Genomic DNA, 20,012 nt, shown 5'->3' on the forward strand with positions numbered 1-20,012 from the left:
TGCAATGCAATGAAAGGCCTTTCCATCACCCGGTATACACATTTTCGAATATCAACGAATCATGATCCATGGGGGACTCGCGAGGTCCTTGTACCACCGCTCCGATAAATCCTTGGATCACGGTCTCCACATATCACATCTCAGTCCCTTAGGCTCGTATAATTCATGTCTTAGCCCTTTAGGCTCATATACCTGTCAACTAGCCCATTGGCTCATAATCATCATTACTTCATTAGGAATCATCTCCCTTCGGACCTTTCATTAGTGCCATCAATGCATATGAGATACCATGATAAATATGAATGGGACATGATCAGCAACAAGAAATCAATGCATATAATAAAAGACCTTATATTTAGTCATGATAAGTATGCAGGAGATATATGATAAGCATGGATATGGCATGCATCACAATAAGAAGCATGAATACACATAACATTCCCTTTTTCAAGTTCTCATAATCACAAAGGTTCCACCTTTAGCTTCTTATACACAATAAAGTTCTATCTCAAGATATCATCATCACTTCGTCCGGAAACATTTCCCCTCAGACCCCCATATGTATACTCAAATATATATAAAGCATGAGATACCAAATGAAGTATGATTATGACATGCACAATAACAAGAAGCTAATAAATACAGTAAAAGATATCATCTTTTTTCATTATAAGCTGTAAAGGTCTATTTTTAGTTGATTACGCAATAAAGTCATTATCTTGACATTTTTTCCACTTTTCGACGAGCATTTAGGAGTGAGGAGTACCACACATAACAAACAAGACAGACACACAATCAAAGAGATAGAAAATACGAGCTATATACCCCACTCACATATCCATAGGATCATACTATCTACCAGCTAATACCAAATACATGGCATCCAGACCAATTATATAATTTAAATTGCACAAGTTCCCATAACATGTCACTAGTACCCAATACAAGTTCTCGTCACCTCATGAGTATCGGGACCCCCATATTATCCCCGTTACACCCTCTCATTTAGTCCAATTTATCAACCACAACGCTTAAGTTAGAGTTTAAAGTCTCAACAGGCCTGTTAAGAAGTCCAACCAAATAATAGCAGAACCTTGCCCTTGGGTAGAGCTTCCGAACGATCCAATCTGCTCAAATACTAGACAAACGACGCTCATATTACCTTATAAAAGATTTGGGTCCAAAGAGTCAACCCATAGACCCCGTTCCAAAGGTCAATTTCATAATTTTATTGGAAAATGGTTTCAATGTGGTCTAATTAGTATTCTAGGAAGTCATACGAATCCATTGATACCCATAAGGGCATTCTAATCTATTACACCTCGCACTTTCATAGCATGAGCATGCCACGTAGTTCACCGTATAAATGGAGTATCGGAGACGTCCCATGAAGTTTTGGAATGAACAAGCCATGGAAAGTATGTAACAATGAAGTAAAGGATGAATTAAGATCTCGTAAGTCCTAACCGAGAAGGATAACCTTGGAACAAAAGGACATGACAATTATCAAGCATGATTAATAATAAATATCATGTATGGAGAGTTTCGGAAGGTTCCGAGACCAAGCAAATCAAAGAAAATAAGTTTGTCGAAAATTTGGAAAAAAAGTTAGCAGAATTTTGGACAGAATTTTGGGTCAACTTTGGAGGGGTATATCTCTGGGTATATTAGGAGTTTTAAGGTGTATCAAAAGCCTAAAATGAATTTCGTCGAGTCTAGTTTCCAACACAATAAACCGTTCGTCAATACGACATCGGAACAGGGAGTTACGGGCGTTTTAAAACGGACAGTCAGAGGAACCCGAACCTGGGCGGAAAATACGGAAAGTTCACTTAAAAGCCCACTTATGTTTTGACCCAACCCAATCCGAGTTTGGCACCTATAAAAGGGCCTCTACACTTCATTTTAGTGATTTTCTTCAACTCCACAACCCTCTAGAACTCTCCTAACATCTCCACACCTCTCTAGAATTTCCCACACTTCTCTCTCCATTATAAGAGTGTTCTTGAAGGTTCTCCACCATTCCAAAACATTCTATACCATCACAAAAGAGGATTAAACTCCAAAACCCCAAGCTAAGTCATGGAGAAGGATTGTTCTTGTCTCTACTTAATGTTGGTCTTGGATGAAGTTGATTGGGGTGAAGTTCTTCTAGTGTAAGGTATGTTTTCCATCCTATTTCTCATGATTAAGTTGATTTGAAGGTTTAGCAAGTCCTATAAAAGAAGAGAATCATAGTAGAGAAGTTGCAAAGTATTAAAGTGAAGGTGATGACTATGGAATGAATTTGAAAGGAGATTTTGGATTAATTTGAGATTAAATTGAATATAATTCTTTGATTATGATATTGTGGATATTCTTATGGTTGGTTGAGAAATTGGGAAAAACATCGTGTGTGATGTTTTATGGAGTATATTGGTGTCGATGATGATATTGTTGATATTAGTATTGCTATTGTTGTTGTTTTGTTGGTATTTTGATTTCGGGCTAGGGATATAAACAGGGGAGATGCTGCCCGAATTTCGGTAGATTTTAAAAGGAATTAATTTAAAGACTTAAGATAAGCATATGACGATAAGCTTAACAGTGGTATGAACTCTCTTGAATGTAGATTTACGAGCTTAGGAGGACAAGCGTTAAGTAGTTAAGTTAAGGCGACCGAACAGGTATGTTAAGGCTAGTCCCTTTCTTTCAAAAGGCATGATTCCTATGTTATGATTCCATATATGTTTCCATAACCTTCTTACTTCCAAAAGTTAGAAGTTCATGATTCTTAAAAGCTTCTTATGAGACTAAAAATGAGAAGTTTTCTATGATGAACATGGTGATGATGATTTTAATTCTAGAAATTCCAAAGCTTATGATTTTAATGCTATAATGAGATTATTGAGCTTATTTCATGATTTTCTCGATTTTATTCATTGTTGTTGATCTCACTTTATAATAATTGTTCCTTCAAGGTAAGATATAGTGATGATGATTGTTCCATAATATAAATCGGAGGTTACCGACCTTACGTCACTTCGATAGAGACGTAGCTTTTAGTTGGGCTCTCATGCATGCTTGATGTAAGATATTAACACCGTGCCTATACGGTCGGGCAGCACCACTTCGGTGGGCGGCTATGGATAATGATTGTAACACCGTGCCTATACGGCTGGGTTGCACCACTAGTGGGCGGCGAGAGATGGTTACCCCGGACTCGGGAGGCCCGGACGCGGGCTAATGATTATGTTATATATGTATATGAGACATGTTTTCTTTTGAAAGCTAAGCATGCATGGTTCTCGCCTTATGAGGCAATAAGATGTACAGGTTATCTTGATCTCCTGTTATGTTATATATTCTTATTATGCTATTATTTATGCCTTACATACTCAGTACACTGTTCGTACTGACGTCCTTTCTTGTAGACGCTGCGTTCATACTCGCAGGTTCAGGTAGTCAGCCAGACGATCCAGACCAGTAGGACCTCCCCTCAGCCGCAATCAGTGCGCTCCATTTGGTTCGGAGCTGCAGCCCTTTTTGGTATGCTATTTTGATATGTAGCTATGTGGGTATGTGTCACGACCCAGCTCCGTGAGCCGCGACTGGTGCCCTATTTGGACACCCCAAATAAACTCACATACCAACTCGTCATTTTCTAATTTATCTCAGATTTCTTATAAATCATTTTAACAGATTGGAAACAAAGATTATCTTAAGCGGTCGCACGTGCAACAATATCACATCAAGTTAGAAGGGACGGCAGAATACACGTCGCCGAATATATACACATATACAAACATACAAACCATTTAGGCCGCATCCAAATCTGATGGATTGGCGGAATATACATCGCCAGATACATGCACGTATACAGACAATTAGGCCGTTTTGGCCATAATAGCAAACGGGACCGCATTAAGACGTAGATCATAGACAAACGAACACACATATGACCCATTACCCACATATTTGACTACAGGCCTCTACAAACCAAAACGGAATCATATGACGGGACAGGGCCCCGCCGTACCCCAAATAATCAAATATACAGAAGCGTATACATCACAAAAGATATGTACCAATATATGGGCTTCGGATCAAGAGGAGCACTCTGTAACAGCAGAACGTGTGGCCTACACTGACAGATCACGAACCTCTGTACCTGCGGGCATGAAACGCAGCCCCCGAAGAAAGGGGGTCAGTACGAAAGATGTACTGAGTATGTAAAGCATAAGATACAGAAAACCAAACTATAACTGAAGTGAAGGGTACAGAGAGAGAATACTGGATCAAAATATCGAAATCTGTACTGAAGACACATGTACATAATGCAAATAGAAAATCATGCATAAGGCTCAGGAACGTGGTCACCACTCCGACGCTGGTGCCACAACACAGCATACTCCAGAAGGTTTCAAATCTCCGTACAACCCCGGACACAACATATGATCACATCATATCATATCATCAAAACATATCATAAGCCATATCACAGCATAACTCCATAAACGGAACCCGGCCCTATGGCGAGGTCTCGGGAACCGTAACACATCATACTGCCGAATTTGTCATAGTGCGCACGATCACAAACCAGCCCGGAAACCGGCGAACGATATCATAGTAATAGGCACGAGCAGAGTAGTGCGGAAACCATATGCATATACACAATTAAATTCCAAGACTTGACAAATAAATACATATATATATATATATATATTGAGATCAGAAAGTTCAAAATAAGTATCGAGTCTGTCAGAATTAGTATACAAAAGATATGAGCCTTCAAATTTACAATACTTTCGAAAAATACCTCATAAGTCATTTTCTGAAAATTTAGTGTCGTTCACATTTAGGAGCTTTCAAATAACTTATGGAACAAATCAAACGGAGCCTTCAATTCATAGGCAAAAGTCCCCTCTTTATATCATACGAAAGTAGATTAAGTAAGACAAACGAAGGAAGTCTCGGGGCTAGTGGGCCCACCTCGGGTCAAGTCGAGGTGGCGAACATAAATTACGAACATTGGACTCCATGGAGTCATCCATGTAAGTTTCAAAACGATTCTATCACATTTGTGCAAATTATGGATGTTCGAATAGTTTTCCAACAAAACATAAGAATTATAATTCAATTACATTGAATGAATAGTACCTAAAATCGGACTCGGATTTCCATGAACAGAATTGCCCCCGAGGCTCAAATCTCAACCTAGTATGTTTAGGACATGCCAAAAGAAGGAAAGGGATAGCTTTACATACCTTACTTGCGCCTTACGCTCGCCCAAACTCAAATCCCGTTTCGTCCGAAATCTACAATTCGTCATATTTACCAAATATTAATCATAAGGCTTTAAGAATTCAATCTTGACCAATTTTTGTCTACAGAAATTTGGGCAGCATCTCCCCTATACATACAACATCCCCGAGATTTAAACTCGGCCAAATTAGCAGCAACCATACCAACAACAACACTAACAACATCAACAATCGACTAGAAACGCATTCTAACATAAATAGCATTCTTTTCCAAGTAATGCAACAACTTCCAATCCAACTTGCACTTTCAAATCTATATTAATATTTGCATGTCCATATACAAGTTTAAGGTCATTCAAACATAGGCCAAGGATATTCCAAGCCATATATCCAATATTCAACAATTCCATCAATTCCATATTCCACCCAAAATTCCTACATATGCAACAAAACCATCACGACACATTTTCTACTTACAAATTCATAACCAACAACAATAATCCACACTTTAACAACTTCATTTCCATAATATCATAAAATCATACTAAAATAACATAATCTTCTACAATCAACTTCAATGCCAAATTAAACCATTTAGCCTTCATTTACATTATAAGGATCACAACAAAACAACTAACATACTAAACAAAATTAATCCATTTCCATTCTACCTCCCTACACCACACGGCTACATTCCATATTTCCAACCTCAATCAAACTCATTCAACTTTCATTTCCAATATGAATTCCACCATAACCACAACTAGAATAATACATAAAATTCAACTCATCTTAACTACACAACAATACACACACACGGCCACATGCACACATGCACACCCATTTTGCAAACTTCCATATTTCCATAAATTCTACTCATTTCCACCTACCACAACATAAACAAACCTTCATAACATGATAAAAAGGAATTAATTCTTACCTTTTTGTCCAAGCTTCTTCACTTGGCTAAGGTGTTAAATTGATGAAACAAGTTCCCTATCTTCCAAAATAATTACCCCAAGTTGTAAAGGACCCTTGAATTAGTGGGAATACCACAAGAAAATAATTTTTGGGAGAAGATTTCAAAGGGGCAAAACTTTGGAGCTATGGCCGAATGGCCTTCATTTTTGCTCTTCTTGCTTTTGTTTTTCTCCTTGTCTTATTTTCTTGAAGTTTCTAAGGATAATGATCCTTATATTAATTTGGCACATGGAAAATTTATTAGTTTTGTGGGCTTGGGCCATAAGATGGCCGGCCACCCCTCTCTTTTGGGCTTCTTGTTCTCTTTTGTTTTTGAGCCTAATGACTTTTGGATCACATTTTGTAATTCCCGAAACTAGTTTCCAAAATTCCATTTTTGCCCTTGGCCTTCTTCCGTATTTCCACATCAATATTTTTCATGAATATCACACATACGTTAGATAAAATAAAACATAGCCTTATTTCTTTCAAGTCAAAATCATTTCAAATTTTCCGAATGCACAAAACACGGGTTATAACAGTATGACAGGGCCTTGTCCTGTCTTTTCTACAATTTATATTTCATAGAGGTCTGTAGACAGTTGTATATTGTCACGACCCAGCTAGGGGCCGCGACGGGTACCCGGGGCTAACCACCAAGCACCACTCATTCTGCTACTCATTATACTCATTAACCCTCGTTTACCGAATCCATGTACAAACCATAATAGAGATCACACTTCATTTGGAACATAACCACTATTATATACATAGGCCTCTCGGCTGTCAAAATGATAATACTACATATACATGAAAACTGTGAGACCATACTATACTACCCACACTGCGTATCTACGAGCCTCTACTGGAGTGGTAGACATAAGGACGGGACAGGACCCTGCCGTGCCCCAAAACATGCATATATATAAATATATCAAAAGAATAATCAAGGCACCTCCGGAAGATGGAGTGCTCCTCAATCAGCTGGTAGCTCCTATAAGTCTGGGTCGCCTCCCTGTCTCCCTGTGGGCATGAACACAGCGTCCAAAGAAAACGGACGTCAGTACGAATATTGTACTGAGTATGAGAGGCATAAACAGTAATGATATATGAATGAAATAAAGGAAACATCAATAAGGAGCAACTGTATATGATTGTAACTTATAGAAGAGAGTAGCACATGCTGACTTACCCATAACCATCAACATCTCATGCATACAACAGTGAATAAGCTGCCCGTCCATATAGGATCGGTGTGTAAGCCCGCGTCCAGGCCTCCCGCGTCCGGGGTGATATTAAACGATGTGGGATTCGCCTAAGGCAAGCCCTTACGCTCACCCCCCTTGGGACTCAGCGTCTTTGTTGAGGTTTGCCCCACCACTGGGTTTGATACCAACTGATCAGGTGGCAATGCGTCTATAGCGCAACATGTGTCCCTTTTCCCCATATATATATATACATATATCATATACATGTGTCATATATGCAGCACGCATGAGAGCCCAAAGAAATCCATGTATCTAGCGGGGTGACGTATGGTTGTTAACCTCCGATTATATTATGGAATACTCACGATCGTCGCGTCTCACCTTGAAGGAACAATCATTATAAGGTGAGACTATCAATGAACAATGGCACTAAGGGAAAACATAAAATAAAATCATAATCTCATAAGACATTTATTCATACATTTAGAAATTCTTAAGGAGTAGTCATTATCCGTGAATAAAATTGAGAAGCCAAGAAATAACTCAACATTCTTATGTCGTCACTGAAATCATTACTTGGAACCCTTCAACATGAAATCATTCTCATCATAGTCATCATAGAAATATTCTCACCCTTTACATCATCGTCGTCATTGTAAAACATAGCCATCGTTGTTGTCATAAAAGCTTACGGAGTCATAAACCTCTGGTTTAGGAAATACGAACATTTTGGAAAACATTCATGAATTATTAGGAAAGGCGTTATGCCTTGGAATCATGAACATCTAACTTTTGGAAATAAGGAGGCTATGAAAACATTTATGGAATTATAATCATAGGAATCATGCCTTTAAAGAAAGGGACGAGCCTTAACATACCTTTGAGGTTTACTACTCGTATCGCTTGTTCGTTCCCCTTCAATGCACTCGTGTATACCTTCAAGAGAATTCATGTCGTCATTAGCTAAACAATTATAAGAACGAACTACTAGTGTTAGACCCCGTATTTTATACGTCGAGTTATTCACGGAGGAATCGACGTGAGATAGAAACCTCGGATTTTTAATTTCTAAACTAGAACTAATCGGTTATAAATTTTACTTAGTATAAAAATGTTATTGGAGATTAGGAATTACTTAATTGTGGTGTTAAGTAAAAATTTGTGACAATAGTGAGTCAACAAGAGCATCAACGTCCAAGGTAAAAGGATGACTCAAAGTCATCTAAAATAAGGCTAATGGAAGACATACAAATGTGCAAATAAATGTTGATTCATCCACTACATTTTCAATATATTGTGGACAATTAAATTGGAATAAATATGCATGTTACATTCGGCCATAGGACTGAAAAATTTGAGGAGGAAAAAGTTGAAGCCTACAATTGAATATTTGGGCATCCACTACTTTATGAAAGTATACATTATTTTAGGAGGACATAACATGATGGAGGGATCACTTCACATTAAATATTGCTCATCCATCTTGGCATGATTAAAATAGACAAAGGGTGGTGTATGAATCATTCAACACACATGAGATTGTCTTGTAAAACAATTTAAAAGAAAGAAGAAAGGAAACAAAGATGAAAAATCAGGCAACACACTTAGCCGAAAGTTGTGAGAAAAAATATTGAGTTTTGGTGTAAAGTTAATGGAGTGAATCATGGTCATGATGGAGCATGTGTTGTGTCCAACTTGTAGGAATTATAGTGAACCAAATAATAACTAAGGAAATCAGAAAATACATTCATTTCAACTACACAACACAAAGGAAGAAAAACCTAAATCTAGAGAGAGAAGCATTCGGCCACCTTGGATGATTTTTGAGCCCTTTGAGTCTTGATCCAAAAATTATTTTCCAAGGTGTTTCAACCCTTTAGAAGGTCCCTATAACGTGAAGATATTTTTTGGAGAAACAAGAACCATTTTCATCTCAAGTCACAAACTTTAGCAAAGTAGAGAAGTCAAGTTGTCAAGGTAAGATCTAACTTTCTTTTGCTTGTATTAAGGGTGATGTAGATGATTAAATATAAGTTGTATACATGAAATGATGTGTGTTGATGTTGTAACATGATAGTAGTTATGGGGCTATATGTGTTGAAGTTGAAGTATGGTTGTAACTTGATGAACATGAATCGCATGCATAAAATCATGAAAGTTGGTGTTGGAATGTTAGTTGGCCATAGGGACTGTTTTGGTGGAATTAATAGACTGATTTTCTTTAATAAATATGGTTGTTACTATCATAGATCTCATGGTAAAAAAAAATGAAAAGAATTGGAAGGTTAAAGGTGAAGTTGTGTTAGTATGAAAATAAAGTGAATCTATGATTTTATGTGAAGTGATGTTGAAGCATGTTGAAACCGTGTGTGGACTGTTTTGTGAGGAAGTTAATGAACTGTTTTTACTTGATATTTTGATTGTTATTATAATGAAATTTATGATGTAAATGAAGGTGTTTAATGATTGGAGTTGAAACTAAAGTCGTTTGAGAATTGTTGTAAGGATTATAGAAATGACGATATAGCGTAGTTGCGTATGAATTGATGTTGTACTTGTCGTGTGGATAGCTGGTCATAACTTACTGAAATTATATGAAAAGAAGACATGAAATGATGTGTAAAAATCGTATGTGGTTGGCTTAGTATGTTCGTAAACGTTTGCAAGAATTCCGAACACTGTTATGTTGTCGGTTAGGGACTGTTTTGGATGTGTTGTTGGTTAGGGACTGTTTTGGACTAGTGTTTTCATTAAGTTGGAAAGACTAATTATAAGTTAAGAGTATACATAATATTGTATGTTGGATGGGCTGTTATAAGTTATTACATGCAAACGTTAAGGCTACAAAACTATTAGAAGTAATTTGAGAATGTAGTAGCCGTATGTGAATCGTTATTGCATGTTGTGAATGTGGGCTGTTTGGAATATTGTGTGGGCTGTCCGGTTTGATATTGAACATATAATTATTGATGTTGGGTTGGTTGTATGTACTTGGTTTGGATACAAGAGCAAACGTCGCCTAAACATCTAGAAAGGAGTTATTAACGTTAGAATACGTTTTGAATCTCCCCGTAACATAAACGTAGTTGTTGGCATCTTAATATAGGTTGAAGTATTACTGGGCAGCGTATACATATTGTGTGACGAATAAGCGCTAAAGGTATGTGAAGCTAACTCTTCTTTCTTTTTGGCATGATCGTTGTGAAATGAATATACGATATATATACGATTCCAAAGGAAACTCCTATTCCTAGAGACACTAGGATGGCTATTGATTTTTGATTCCCATAACTTATGTTTTGATTCATCTATATTAATGTGTACACATGATTTCAAAGATTCATTTTGATATAATCCACAGGGACATCCGAAAGGTATATGAGATGACTATTATTTGAAATTGCGAACGATGGTTCGTGTTGACTATTCTATTGAGTCTTTAAAAATGTTTTGAATTGCATATAGTTTCCCATTACTCTGCTCGTGCATATCTCAATATATCTTTCACCGAGTCCCGGGCCGGGTATGTTATTGTCACACCCCGACCTTACTAGGGTGTGATGGGCACCCGACCCCATATCTGGAGCCGAGCGAACCCGCTGACTCTTGTTACATACTTAACTTTCTTAGACTCTTATATCAATAAAAATGGAAAACATAGTAAAACTTTCAAGAGATTTTTTTTTTCCATCGTACTCAAGTCAAACAGAATCTGCAATCACATGGACTTTATGATACAACATATTATCGACACTCTATACCCACGACTCTGTCTGCAAAGTCTCTAACATCAAAAAAACATCATGGCTCAGACACTCTGACTCGGCAGCACTCCAGAACAAGTGGAGCCTGCCAACTCCGCTGGAACATCTTCTATGATAGCTGTGGCTCATCTGGTGTACCTGCGCGACATGAACGCAGCCCCCGAAGAAGAGGGGTCAGTACGAGTAATGTACTGAGTATGTAAGGCATGAATAGTGACATAATAAAGGAATATACAGTATGATTAATAACGGAATAGACATATGGAGATTATCTTGGACAGAAGTAACCTGTACATATGAAGGCCTTTCAGGCAGATGCCATGCATGCTTAGTCCCTTTTTCAGAAAAACAGTACTTCTTACTTACATGTACAAAAAATAGAACATTTCAGAAAACGGTATCCTTTATTCACATTTACAGACGCCGAGTACATCGGCTCTCCCACCCCCCTCCCCAACAGTGTCCCAACATATTATATATAAATATATATATCACATATACAGACGCCGTATCCGGCTCTCCCATATCCCGCGTCCGGGACGAAATCCAGCTGAATCAGGTGGTGATATAACAGTGGCCCTTTCCCTTTTCCCCGTATACATATACATATACATGTTCACATTCATATACATATGTCATACCATTGGCATGCATGAGAGCTCAAAGAAAGTCATGTGTCCATCGGAGTGACGGAAGGTCGGTAGCCTCCGATTACATTATGGAACAACCATAGTCGCTTTGTCTCACCTTGAAGGAACGAGTATTATGAGGCGAGACTACCAATGAAAAGTGTCATTATGAGGAAAACATCAAATAGGGTCATAGGGTACAGTTTCATATACATAGGGACCTTTTAGAGTAGTCATTACCTGTAATAGAGTTGAGATATCAAGAATTAGTTTAACGTTTCCATATTTTCCTTTTCATAGCAGAACATTTTGCCAACACATCTACCGTAGGCATTTTCTCATCTTGGACTACATCGTTATCATTATAAGATCATATTCATCATCTTAGTCATGGAATCATCTTTGTCATACTTATCATAGGCATATTCCCTTTCTTAACATCATCATTATCATTGTCATCATAGAAGTATCCTCATTAGCATAGTTACAGTACTTGTCACTCGGTGAACGGGATAAGGATCAAAAGTTTTCTTTGGATTCTGCTTCAAAATAGATCAAACGGAACAATAAGGAAAATCCGGGGACCATGGGCCCACCTCGGGTCAAATGAGGCGGCGTACCAAATTTACATAAGTTACATGTCATGGCGTTACTTGTGAGGGTTTTAGGGTAGTCGGGTCCTATTTATGCGAGTTCTGGAGGTTTAGGAAATTCTTCCAACATTTTGCACACTTTTTAGTTCAATTCTACTGATTGAAAAAGAGAAAACTTTAGGCGCGGATTCCGGAGGGTAGAGTTATTCCCGAGGCTCATATCCAACATATTCCGTCTAAGACATGCCATAGAAAGAAGGGTGAAGCCTTACATACCTTTTCTGCTTCTTATGCGACTCCAAATTCACGTTCCAAATCCGCCAAAATCTACAAATTGGTCATGTTTACCAAAACTTGATTAGAGCCTTTAGAAGTTGATTCTTTAAAGTAACACTTTGTCTGCCGAAATTTCGGCAGCATTTTCCCTGTAATATGCCACCCCCGAGAATATGGCTCGGCCCAATTCAACAGCAACCCAACCAACAACCAAGCTATAAAGTCAATAATCAATTCAAGAATACATTCTAACATTAAGCGCTCTTCCTACATAGTCCGACAACATTCACAATATTCACAATGATTTAATGCTACCCGAAAACTTCAACAAAAGTGTAGCCACACATTTTTATTCTAGATTCATAACCCACATTAAAACCATGCATTGCTAACATCATATTCATACAAACATAAAGAAGCATACTAATATTACATTAACTTCTCCACCAATCTACAACCAATTTCCATTTCGTTCCAACCCTTTAAACCTTCATATAATATCATAGAATCCGCAACGACATCGACTAGAATATTACATGAAATCAATTCATCATAGCTTACCACACAATAACCTTCTCGGCCACAACAACTACACCCCTATTTTCATGAATTTCCATCCTTTTCCATACATTGCAACAACAACTAACATACTACATAGAATTAATCCATTCTCTTCCAAATCACACTATGACCACACGGCCACAACTACATATACACGGACAACTATTCAACATCCATATTTTCATAATATTCATGAGTTCCATTCACTCCCACACACCACAACATATACAACCATACATAAAATATAAAAGAAGATTAAGTTCTTACCCTTTTTCTTCAATTTCCCACTTGGCTAGAATGTTGATCTTGCAACAATAAATGTTCTACTTGTTCCAATGACCTCTTCTCCTTGCTAGGGACCTTCCAATTAGTAGAGAGTAATTTTTGAGAAATTTTTCCAAGGTTCTTGTTTCCTCCAAGCTTGGCCGAAATTGGCCCTTTGTTTTTCTTCCAAAGTGTCTTCTTTTTTCTTTGTTTCTTCAACTCTCCAAATTGATGAATTAGTCCTCTCCTTATATATATATATATATATATATATATATATATATATACATATATATATACTCTCCTCCAATCTTATGTGGCCACCTATCCATCTCTAGATTCTTCTTAATTTGGTGGCAAAGATGACTTATTTGTCATTTTGTTTTTCTAGAGTTTTCTTGAAATTTTAACAAAGAAGACTAATGTCTTCTTTGGCAAGCTTTGCCCCTTATGTTGTTATAATTTACCATTAGCCCTTATTAATTAATAAAAATGTGGGCATATAGGGGCATGCCACAAGGCCAAGGGCCCTTCAAGAACATTCTTGATATTTTTTGTGAAATTCCCATTTTGCCCTTAGTCCTTCGCAATATTTTCCATGAACCCTTTTCGCGAATTTTCTTTTTTACCCTTAGTCTTCCTCACTATTTCCATACTACCAATGTTCGTAAATAATATTCACAACAACTTATACATTATAATAAATTTTTGAAAATGGTCATTCCCTTTACTTCGTCACGACTACTTTGGGATATCCGAACGTACGAAATATGGGATATAACATCCTCCCCCCCTTTAGAACATTCATCCTCGAATGTTCAACTGGTCTTATGGAGTGTCATAATATTTCAGGTGGGTCCCTTTGTAGTCGTCCTTTCCTTCACGCTCACTCCTTATCCTTTACCTCATTCCTTTTATAATCGAACTTCTCGGTTTTTACATGAATCTTCTTCCCGTGTCGTGGATTTTCTACTTTGTTGGGCCAACGTATTATCCCTGTCTTTCTCAGATCATCTCTTTTCCGTTACTGTTTCGTGACCATATCTTAACAAAAGCCACACCTTTGGATTCTTACTACAATTCTTCTTCAGTCTCCTTTCGTACCTTCTTGATACAGGTGTACTTGTCTTTGACTTCATGTGTTGGTGCTCATTTCATTCATCGTTATTCCTTGTAAGCCTGATATGGCTTCCCCCCCCCCCCCCCTTTAAGGGGTTCCTTATATGCTGATAGTCCTTTATGAAGTCTTCGCTTATACCTTATTCCTCACCTCCTTTTCCAACTTTGTGCCTACATATCGAAAACTTCTTATCTTAAGCTCTTCTTTTACTTCCTGTCTAGGTCCTCATTTGTCCACATTTCCATGCCTTTCTATCCTTTATTCGTCCTTTCACTTGCTTAGCTCTCTTGCTCGTAATTCTTTCTTAACTACGTGTTCGTATTGTAGTTGTGCGTCCATATTGCTTAAACGTTCCGTTACTCTCTTAAACCTCTAAGTATATTACTATGGCTACATACTTGTCCTTTTACAGACCTGTCACCTCAACACCATCACCATCCTGAGCATTCCTTTTCTTACTTCACATTCCTCTACCCTGGTCACCATTCTCTTAGACCTACTTGTTGAAATCAACTCTTAACCGCTCCACATTTCTCCTTGTTTCCTTTTACCTCACTCTATCTCATCTCACATGCCTACTTGAATTTTCATCCTAGTGGTCTCGTACTTTTACCATTAATTTCTCGCGGGGGTTTCACTTACTAAGGTTTTCTTAACTTTCCCCTTTTCCGACATTTAAGCTTCCTATCTTCCATTTACTCACACTCTCTTTCTTTTCCGAGTATCGTTATATTGTAATTTCCAACCTCAACCTATCGTAAAATAATAACAGTTCACTCGCCGCACTTGTACCATTTATTCTTGTTGTCACTCGTACTTCGGCATCTTTGCGTAATTAATACCTTTCCTCCCGTAGTCTCGGTTTTTGGGGCTCGCACGCCACCGATACAGTCGTGTGCGGGATATCTTATACATTCACATATACATACATATTCACTGTCAACTAGTTCACCAAATACTTCCAAGCGCTGTTCAAGCCTATCCTAATCCCGGGACTGTGGTGCACTTTCTGTCCTTTCACCGAGCTAGTCTGCTTTGTTTCACGCGTCTTCTTATGGTTTCCAACCGTCCCATATACTATAGTTTTCCTTAGGTTACTCTATCTACTCATTTGTCTCTTATGTCCGCATATGTAGAATTTCCTGTAAACTTCCCAGGGGGTCACCCATCATGGAATTGCTCCCACCTGAGCACGCTTAACCACAAGACTTCACTGGAATTCGATGTCTTAATGCTGATATTTTCGCGTCCGCTTCCTCACATGACCTTTATTACATATTCTGAAGCAAACCGAAGTATTACAAGCTCCGGGACATTTCCGTAACACGTCCGTTCTTTCTTAATTACCATTTTACCCTTCTTGGTTCCCATTGTTCACCTTTCACCCGTGTGTATGGCTACCTCCTGTCCCGGACTTCCAGATTCCCCATGATAGCGACCCCACCTTCGTCGCCACGTCCAAGGCCATAACCTTTCTGAACTAACGCATCTCAATTACTACCTATTCACACCCGTTCTGGCAGAACCTCTTTTACTGTTTCTATTATTCAAAACCTGCATGCGGCCAATGTCATCAAGGCCTCACAGAACGTACGACTATATGGCACATTCCCGCCATCCAATACTTCCAGTTCAGGTAACAGAACAATTACGTCGGGACTTACCTTCATAAGCTTCCGCAGCCTTGCTCGTTTTCTTTCGTTATACATATAGCTCATATAGGGAAACCTTATTCCTTATGACTTGGCTCTATCGCACGATCTAAGACAGAAAGAAGGTCAATATTTCCTAGATGTCCCGCAGCCTCCTGTTTATAAATGTGGCCGACTTCACACCCATAAACAGGACTCTACTGGACACGACTTTGCAGACAACCCCTTGGACCGACCAACTCTGATACCACTTTGTCACACCCCGACCTTACTAGGGTGTGATGGGCACCCGACCCCATATCTGGAGCCGAGCGAACCCGCTGACTCTTGTTACATACTTAACTTTCTTAGACTCTTATATCAATAAAAATGGAAAACATAGTAAAACTTTCAAGATTTTTTTTTCCATCGTACTCAAGTCAAACAGAATCTGCAATCACATGGACTTTATGATACAACATATTATCGACACTCTATACCCACGACTCTGTCTGCAAAGTCTCTAACATCAAAAAAACATCATGGCTCAGACACTCTGACTCGGCAGCACTCCAGAACAAGTGGAGCCTGCCAACTCCGCTGGAACATCTTCTATGATAGCTGTGGCTCATCTGGTGTACCTGCGCGACATGAACGCAGCCCCCGAAGAAGAGGGGTCAGTACGAGTAATGTACGGAGTATGTAAGGCATGAATAGTGACATAATAAAGGAATATACAGTATGATTAATAACGGAATAGACATATGGAGATTATCTTGGACAGAAGTTACCTGTACATATGAATGCCTTTCAGGCAGATGCCATGCATGCTTAGTCCCTTTTTCAGAAAAACAGTACTTCTTACTTACATGTACATAAAACAGAACATTTCAGAAAACGGTATCCTTTATTCACATTTACAGACGCCGAGTACATCGGCTCTCCCACCCCCCTCCCCAACAGTGTCCCAACATATTATATATAAATATATATATCACATATACAGACGCCGTATCCGGCTCTCCCATATCCCGCGTCCGGGACGAAATCCAGCTGAATCAGGTGGTGATATAACAGTGGCCCTTTCCCTTTTCCCCGTATACATATACATATACATGTTCACATTCATATACATATGTCATACCATTGGCATGCATGAGAGCTCAAAGAAAGTCATGTGTCCATCGGAGTGACGGAAGGTCGGTAGCCTCCGATTACATTATGGAACAACCATAGTCGCTTTGTCTCACCTTGAAGGAACGAGTATTATGAGGCGAGACTACCAATGAAAAGTGTCATTATGAGGAAAACATCAAATAGGGTCATAGGGTACAGTTTCATATACATAGGGACCTTTTAGAGTAGTCATTACCTGTAATAGAGTTGAGATATCAAGAATTAGTTTAACGTTTCCATATTTTCCTTTTCATAGCAGAACATTTTGCCAACACATCTACCGTAGGCATTTTCTCATCTTGGACTACATCGTTATCATTATAAGATCATATTCATCATCTTAGTCATGGAATCATCTTTGTCATACTTATCATAGGCATATTCCCTTTCTTAACATCATCATTATCATTGTCATCATAGAAGTATCCTCATTAGCATAGTTACAGTACTTGTCACTCGGTGAACGGGATAAGGATCAAAAGTTTTCTTTGGATTCTGCTTCAAAATAGATCAAACGGAACAATAAGGAAAATCCGGGGACCATGGGCCCACCTCGGGTCAAATGAGGCGGCGTACCAAATTTACATAAGTTACATGTCATGGCGTTACTTGTGAGGGTTTTAGGGTAGTCGGGTCCTATTTATGCGAGTTCTGGAGGTTTAGGAAATTCTTCCAACATTTTGCACACTTTTTAGTTCAATTCTACTGATTGAAAAAGAGAAAACTTTAGGCGCGGATTCCGGAGGGTAGAGTTATTCCCGAGGCTCATATCCAACATATTCCGTCTAAGACATGCCATAGAAAGAAGGGTGAAGCCTTACATACCTTTTCTGCTTCTTATGCGACTCCAAATTCACGTTCCAAATCCGCCAAAATCTACAAATTGGTCATGTTTACCAAAACTTGATTAGAGCCTTTAGAAGTTGATTCTTTAAAGTAACACTTTGTCTGCCGAAATTTCGGCAGCATTTTCCCTGTAATATGCCACCCCCGAGAATATGGCTCGGCCCAATTCAACAGCAACCCAACCAACAACCAAGCTATAAAGTCAATAATCAATTCAAGAATACATTCTAACATTAAGCGCTCTTCCTACATAGTCCGACAACATTCACAATATTCACAATGATTTAATGCTACCCGAAAACTTCAACAAAAGTGTAGCCACACATTTTTATTCTAGATTCATAACCCACATTAAAACCATGCATTGCTAACATCATATTCATACAAACATAAAGAAGCATACTAATATTACATTAACTTCTCCACCAATCTACAACCAATTTCCATTTCGTTCCAACCCTTTAAACCTTCATATAATATCATAGAATCCGCAACGACATCGACTAGAATATTACATGAAATCAATTCATCATAGCTTACCACACAATAACCTTCTCGGCCACAACAACTACACCCCTATTTTCATGAATTTCCATCCTTTTCCATACATTGCAACAACAACTAACATACTACATAGAATTAATCCATTCTCTTCCAAATCACACTATGACCACACGGCCACAACTACATATACACGGACAACTATTCAACATCCATATTTTCATAATATTCATGAGTTCCATTCACTCCCACACACCACAACATATACAACCATACATAAAATATAAAAGAAGATTAAGTTCTTACCCTTTTTCTTCAATTTCCCACTTGGCTAGAATGTTGATCTTGCAACAATAAATGTTCTACTTGTTCCAATGACCTCTTCTCCTTGCTAGGGACCTTCCAATTAGTAGAGAGTAATTTTTGAGAAATTTTTCCAAGGTTCTTGTTTCCTCCAAGCTTGGCCGAAATTGGCCCTTTGTTTTTCTTCCAAAGTGTCTTCTTTTTTCTTTGTTTCTTCAACTCTCCAAATTGATGAATTAGTCCTCTCCTTATATATATATATATATATATATATATATATATATATACTCTCCTCCAATCTTATGTGGCCACCTATCCATCTCTAGATTCTTCTTAATTTGGTGGCAAAGATGACTTATTTGTCATTTTTTTTTCTAGAGTTTTCTTGAAATTTTAACAAAGAAGACTAATGTCTTCTTTGGCAAGCTTTGCCCCTTATGTTGTTATAATTTACCATTAGCCTTTATTAATTAATAAAAATGTGGGCATATAGGGGCATGCCACACGGCCAAGGGCCCTTCAAGAACATTCTTGATATTTTTTGTGAAATTCCCATTTTGCCCTTAGTCCTTCGCAATACTTTCCATGAACCCTTTTCGCGAATTTTCTTTTTTACCCTTAGTCTTCCTCACTATTTCCATACTACCAATGTTCGTAAATAATATTCACAACAACTTATACATTATAATAAATTTTTGAAAATGGTCATTCCCTTTACTTCGTCACGACTACTTTGGGATATCCAAACGTACGAAATACGGGATATAACAGTTATCGTGCTCACTTTCACTGTATTGTTCGCCGAGTCTCTCATTAAAGGGCCGGGTACAATATATATATATGTATATTCTGAAGTTATGCCGTGTTATGAAGTTATGCTGTGATATGAAGTTATGCTGTGTTATGGAGTTATGCTGTGTTACGGAGATATGCTGTG

The 20,012-nt window shown here is 38.2% G+C and overlaps 2 long non-coding RNA genes across 2 annotated transcripts; both read right to left on the reverse strand.

The window, feature by feature from the left end:
* Positions 1 to 10,948: 10,948 nt before the first annotated feature.
* LOC132625110 (uncharacterized) lies at positions 10,949 to 13,711 on the reverse strand. Its single transcript, XR_009576647.1, has 3 exons — positions 13,502 to 13,711; positions 12,674 to 12,724; positions 10,949 to 11,313 (listed from the first exon to the last, which is right to left on the reverse strand). It is a non-coding gene; the product is annotated as an uncharacterized LOC132625110 (long non-coding RNA).
* A 2,854-nt stretch (positions 13,712 to 16,565) lies between these two features.
* Positions 16,566 to 19,286, reverse strand: LOC132625184 (uncharacterized). Its single transcript, XR_009576692.1, has 3 exons — positions 19,079 to 19,286; positions 18,251 to 18,301; positions 16,566 to 16,890 (listed from the first exon to the last, which is right to left on the reverse strand). It is a non-coding gene; the product is annotated as an uncharacterized LOC132625184 (long non-coding RNA).
* Positions 19,287 to 20,012: the final 726 nt, after the last annotated feature.

The sequence above is a fragment of the Lycium barbarum genome, chromosome 12 (genome assembly GCF_019175385.1).
Source record: "Lycium barbarum isolate Lr01 chromosome 12, ASM1917538v2, whole genome shotgun sequence".
NCBI classification, from domain to species: domain Eukaryota; kingdom Viridiplantae; phylum Streptophyta; class Magnoliopsida; order Solanales; family Solanaceae; genus Lycium; species Lycium barbarum.